The sequence below is a fragment of the Corvus kubaryi genome, unplaced genomic scaffold (genome assembly GCF_017639235.1).
Source record: "Corvus kubaryi isolate FWS band 111438036 unplaced genomic scaffold, C.kubaryi_AGA036_p1.0 76, whole genome shotgun sequence".
Classification (NCBI taxonomy): domain Eukaryota; kingdom Metazoa; phylum Chordata; class Aves; order Passeriformes; family Corvidae; genus Corvus; species Corvus kubaryi.
In genome coordinates, this window is record NW_024582063.1 from 5,002,453 (window position 1) to 5,008,661 (window position 6,209).

The following is a 6,209-nucleotide window of genomic DNA, read 5'->3' on the forward strand; positions in this document are numbered from 1 at the left end:
TAAAGCCTCTCTTCTGTGTCATCACTCACTCATGTGGCATTGCCCAACCTCTGGGAGCTGATGGGCTCCTGCTGGTAGGTAGGATTTTGCAGCAGGGAAGAAGAGAAGTTCAGCTGCTCGTCCCCATGATAAGCTGGTGGATGAGTCTTGGGGTGTGTGCTGGACACTATTTTTAAGCTTTCTGGAGGCAGATGTGGGGGTGTGTGAGCATAGGGCTGACGACTGGAAAACGTTTCCCTGTTTCCAGCTGGAGAAAAATCCCCAGTGACTCATGATGCCCTCACTGTACTATGCCTTGCTGGGAGGCACTGTCCTCTCTTCCCCACAGGCTGAGAAACGTCATACCTTGTGCCCTGCCAACTCCAACACTTTCCAGCACCCAGCTGCAGAAGAAACTGGGACTCAGTCCAGGTCAGGGAATGGATTCTGTGTCTTGAGTATAAAAGTTAGCAAGAGAAAAGTTGTTTCAGTGAAACAGTGATGCTTACCCTAAGCATGTCCCTCTCTGCTGTCTTAGGTGAAGTCTCTTCATCTCTACAGGTGAGTTGTGTGGATTTTTCCCTTCTTGTGGGGCCAAGGAGGGAAGCCCTGGCATCCCTGGAGGAAAATTACCATCTCCAAGTGCTAGAACTGGCTAAAAGCAGGAGGAGGCTGGAGAGAAGATTGGCTGGGCATTAAGGGTGACTGTGGTTCACAAATGCAGCCATACAGTTCTCAGCATGTTCAGAGGAGAAGGGGCACCAGAGCCAGTGGGACAGATGCTCTTCACATACCATGTTGCAGCTCACCTGGGTGAAATTGGATGTACCAGGCTCCATCTGTGCAGAAACACAATTTGGTGAGCTTGGGGGTCACAGAGCTGGTTCCAGAAGGGATATGTGGGAACTCTTCAGGAACAGGCTTCTCTCAAGACAAGCCATAACCTATAAAATGAAATTAGTTTGGGGCCTCTGAGCATGGCTTGGCTGGGCAGGTTGGCTAATTGCACTGACCTTCCCTTGGTAAAACCCATGGGACTGGTTAAGATGACTACAGATTTTTAATTACCTACTTTTCCCTTTTCCTTGCTGAACGGCAGGTCTTTTCACTGCTTTCTGTGTTAGCCAGATAACATAGATGGAAATGTTTTTCCTATTTAATCTGACATTTTCAGTGTCTGCTGCACACCCCAGATGGTTCGGTGAAAATTATTTCTTCTGTGAGATGTTGAGAGAATAATGAAACATGATGTTTCTACAGCTCTGACACGCTTTTTGCCCAACTGCTTGCATGAACAAAACTATCTGGGATCTCAGTTTGATAGGAAATTGAAGAACTGGCAAGAAACTTATTTGCTCTGTGCTCTTGTAAACTACTTTCCAAATGTAGGAAATGCTTCTTGCAGATGGTTGTTCTAGGAAAGCAAGGAATTCAGATATTAGAGGAGAAGAGCACAAGCATGAGTCTGCCATGGTTGGATTCACCAGGGAAGAGATGTGGCTGCTGGAAACCAAATTTTTCACCGGGTCACAAAGAATGTCAGCTCAGTATTAACTGCAGAGCTGTTCAGCTGATGATAGGGGGAAAGGTGGGAGGAAAAATGCCTGACAGGTTTTTCAGATGCTCCACTGAGCATCCTCCATCTATCAACAGCCAGTTCGATCGGGAAATAATGAGAGTGAGCAGTGAGTGAGAAATTAACCATTGGCCCCAGACTGACATGTTTTGGTCACGTTCCAGATGCCTGCTGCATAGAAACATAGACTGGACCTTGGTCTGAAATACTGACACAGGCAAGCAAGGTTTATATCTTTAGTTTTACCTCTTAGAATTTTATTTTTATAGAGAATATTGAGGGAACCCCTACCATTGGGGAACATGCTGTGTGATAGCATCTGAAACCAGCACTGAAGCTGCAGATGTGACCAGATGTCCCTCTGGGCTGCTCTTCCCTGAGCTTAATCATCACTGTCTGCATTTTACTGGGGCATTTGTGTTATCTGGTGAAAGATGCTGTTTCACAAGCCCTCCTGAAACACAGATGTCTGACTGCCACACTTGTGCCTCCCAGCACTGGAAGAGAGAAGAAAGCACTGCTGCTGCACATGGGAGGAGCAGGGTAAGTGACAGTACTGGATGAATTTCCAGCACGGAAAAGTGGTCCCTGGCTCCTCCAGATACCTGGGACTAGGTCAAGCCTTCCTTTCCCAACTCTTGGAGCCTCATACATGTAACCTAAACTCTTTCCACAGGGGGTCAGCATCTCACAGGAGATGCACAGGAATGGCAGACAGGCCGGTTTCTTACCCTCAGCAAAAGGAAGGCAGCGCCAAGCATCTGCCAGAGCCCTGTTCCTTATCCCAGCAGGTAATCGTCCGTCTAGTCCTAGGTGTCTGCTGGAGGAAGGTCTGATCCAGCCTGCATGGAGCCTGCTTTGATCACCTGGCCAGAAGGACACTGGAGGGGACTGATCAGTGTCCTGTGCTCAGTCAGGGGGACTGAGGGGACTACATCAATTATCCCCTCGGAATCCTGGATGTCCCATACAGATGCTCTCTTGAAGGATCAGCACCCATTTTTGCAGCTCTTTGCCTGGGTATTTCCATTGCTAACAGACACCTCTCAGTTGTGTCCAGGTGTTCTGCAAACTGAAGGAAGTTACTCTAATTTTACCCCATCTTCTTGTCCTGCTTCTGAAGAGAGTTGTTTGTGTAAGTGCAACGAGCAAACCCAAACATATCTGCCCCTAGGTGGAGGAGTGTTTACAATGTTCTCTGAGAGCATGATAAAAATTGCTTTTGTTGCTATGGGATTTCTATTCGCTTTGTAATAGAAAATGTGTTTTTCTCAATAGCTCAGATGTGATGAAGAGCTGCAGAGCTTGTCGGTCTTGTCCCTGCAAGCAGAAATCCTGAGGCTGTGTAAGCAAGTGTGGGAATTGGGATACTGAAATATGAGCATCCTTGACCACTGAACCTCCACTACCCTTGTACCTGGCAGGTGCCTGGAGAGGCACTCTAACCCAGAGACTGACAAATTGTATTTGTGGCTGCTACAAATTTTATACAGCTATCAACATAAATGTGTGCAGGGAAGGGCTATGAACTTCCCTGAGCTCTGCTGAAAACCTTACACTGAAGATATCTCCTTACATTTAGCTCTTCAGGACAACCAGGATCAGATAGGAAAATATTAACTTCTGTTGGTGAAATAATCAGCTGTTTTTTAGTACGCTGCCATGAGAAAAGAAGCAGGAACTGGATGTTATAATATGTTAATGACAGATTATTTTAGTGACTCTTCAGATCTCTGGTCTAACTGAAATGCAGCCTGTTGTGCCTTTGTAGAACTTTGCATGGCCTTCCCAAAAACAGCGGCCGACGCATGCCTTGTTTGTAAACATTGGAGCTCCTGAACACACCCTGCAATGGGCAGGTAAACCACTGGCTCTGCAGACACTGAAACTGCCCTCTTTCCATCCCAGTGGCATTTAATCCTGGTAAACAAGCACCAAGTGGGAAACTGTCTTTATGCTGCCCCAAATATGTTTCAGGGCCACATGCAAAGCCCGCAAAAGTTGTATGTGCACTTCTGAGGTCAGTGGTAAATGTCCTCCAAACCCTAGGAAGTCACTGCCCAAAATGAAATGAGATCTGGAGGATTCAATTTATGTAAATTCCTGGGACTGTCCCATGGATTATTAAAACAGAACAAGAGCCTTTTTCTAGCTGGCTCCTGGACACCTCAGTCTATTGACTTGCATAAATCTTGTTTGCTTTGGAATTGAAATTAGCTCTCTTAACTGCATCAGCATAAAGCAAGCATCTCATTTTCTACAAGCCTTTTTTTAAAGGTAGGCTGAGATTAAATAGCTGGCAACTCAAGCAGATATAAAAGGCTGTGTTGTGGCAATGCAAATGTTGTGATATATGGCATAATTGGGATCATTGTGCAGAAGAAATGAAAACCAGGGTGTTTTTTTTTTTTTGCTTGCTTGCTCACTCTTGGGATGTTGTGCCATCAATTAAGGGCTCATTTATTCCCTGTGAGGGTGAAAGTCCCCACTCTGAGGTAAGACTGGGAAAACTGCAAATTGTCTCCTATCAAATGGTAAAGGTTGTGAAGGTGCAAATGTTAATTGGGAGTGCTTGGCTGGGGATGGTACTGCCTGTGCCCTGGTTAGGCATGGCTAAATTTCTTGTTTTCTGCTAACAGCCAGAGTTTAATGAGGTGCATGTGAGTGAAGACAAGGTGTTGAGTAAAGGATGGGAGGTCTTGATAGCATGATCCAGTGCCAGCTGTGGTGTTCTGATGGTGGTGTTGGGGGGAGCCAGGATGTCCCCTCCAAGCCTTCCTGTGGACTGTTCAGAAAGCTGTTTTCCTTTTTGGAGTCCCCAGAGAGCTCTGCACAAAATTGCCTCTCTTCAATACTTGCTTGGGGTGGTGGAAGGGTAAATCTCTTACTTATCTGGAAGCAAAACAGCTGCTAAAGAGCTGCTGAACAGCTACTGAACAGCAGAAAGTTTATAGTGATGCTTGTCTTGTCACCATCTCAGTCCTCAGTTACCGGGTTTGGAAAGAAATCTTCAGGAAGAGCAGACAGACTCATGATTATTTTTTTTCTACTCTTCAATTGAAGGAGAAAGTAACAGTGAGATTGAAGGAAACCTTTTGGTTTCTGTGCTTACCACAGAATGGCTCAACCCTTGGTCAGAGCTAAATGTGCTCTGAGGCCATTGCCAGAGCAGAGGAAAAGTGTTTTTTTCACATTCAGGTGTGAAGTTTTTGTCCTTTTTCTCTGGATTTGTGTACCAGCTACCATTTTTTGAGGATTTTCAGATCTGAGAGAACACTTACTTCACTAATTTTAGTTCATCTCAGGAGTAACTTGACTTCTATCATGTCTTACTTTTAATGAGTTTAGGGTTATTTTTATAGGTCAGTTTTGCTGGTATACTCAATTTTTATTATTATGGAGTACCATAAAATGTGGGTAAGACCTTCAGACTGCACCAAAACCTAACAGTTTTGAAAATGAAAGATGTCTAAGGGTGGTGTCTGGTTCCTTGGTTCTCCTAAGCTGCTTCTTAGCTCCCAAGGCAGAAGCCATTTGTGTCTCAAAATAACACATTATTTGGAGGAACATCTCAGGCTGTGAGGGATGGAAAAGGAGGTTCTGGGCATGTTTACACAGATTTGGTGGTGGTTAGAGCAGGGGTGGCAGTGCCACTTTTTCTCCCTGATTGACTGCTACCACTTCTGCAAGGATGCAGAAACTGTTGCCTGAATTTATTTATAGTCCTTCATAAAACCAATTACCCAAATGTCACAAAATGTGTTATTATTAGTGCATTTCCTCCTGTATTAGCATGCCCTGAGTTCTTGCCTTGTCAGGGCAGTAGAAAGCTCGTGGCCTTTTACCAGCATTGGCACAAATCACATTTACTGGGCTGTGCTAGAGCTGAAGTAACATTTCTTCAAACTCTCAGCCCTGCAGGCCTGAACAAAGTGTTTTTGCAGGAGCTGAGAGGCTGCCAAGGAAAGATGAATTACTGATCCTCGAGGGAAACGTGCTCCACACTGATCTGGCTGCTGCATAGTAACTGGGATGGCAGGGTGGTGGATGGATCAGGAGAAAATGGATTGCATGCACAGAGGTGTTCGTGGGCCAGGACAAATCCTGGCTCGCCCCTTTTGTGCTGGGGAAGAATTGTGTCTTCTCCATGTTTCTGAAGTGCCCCAGGCCTTGCAAACGGGAGAGGTGATTGGGCTGGAGCATTCCCCTGTGTGCTGGTAAATATTGTCCCCAAATTTGGAAATATATCCTCTGAGAGAAGGCAGGTTACAACCACCCCTCCCCCACCAGGTTTGGGAAAAAATAAATTTTCCTCAAAGGAAAGTGAAAGAGATAAAAACTATTTATTTAACAAACACACAGGAAAAGGAAAATAATGTTAAATAATAAAACCTCTCGATTTGCTGAGAGAAACCTGGGAAAATTTCAGAGTCCTTCCATAGATCTCTCTCTCTCCCCCTCCTTGGAGCTGGGACAGGGTGGTAGGCCCACCTCCAGGGCCAAGGCCTCGGTGGAAAGTCCTCCCAATGTATTCTGATGTTGAAACCGTCCAGCAGAGAAGAAGGGAAAAATTGGAGTCCCAGGAAAACAAAGTTCAGCTCTCCGAAGGAAAAGGAGCTGAAAACTGGCCAAAAGCTGGCTGGAAAGAAAGCAA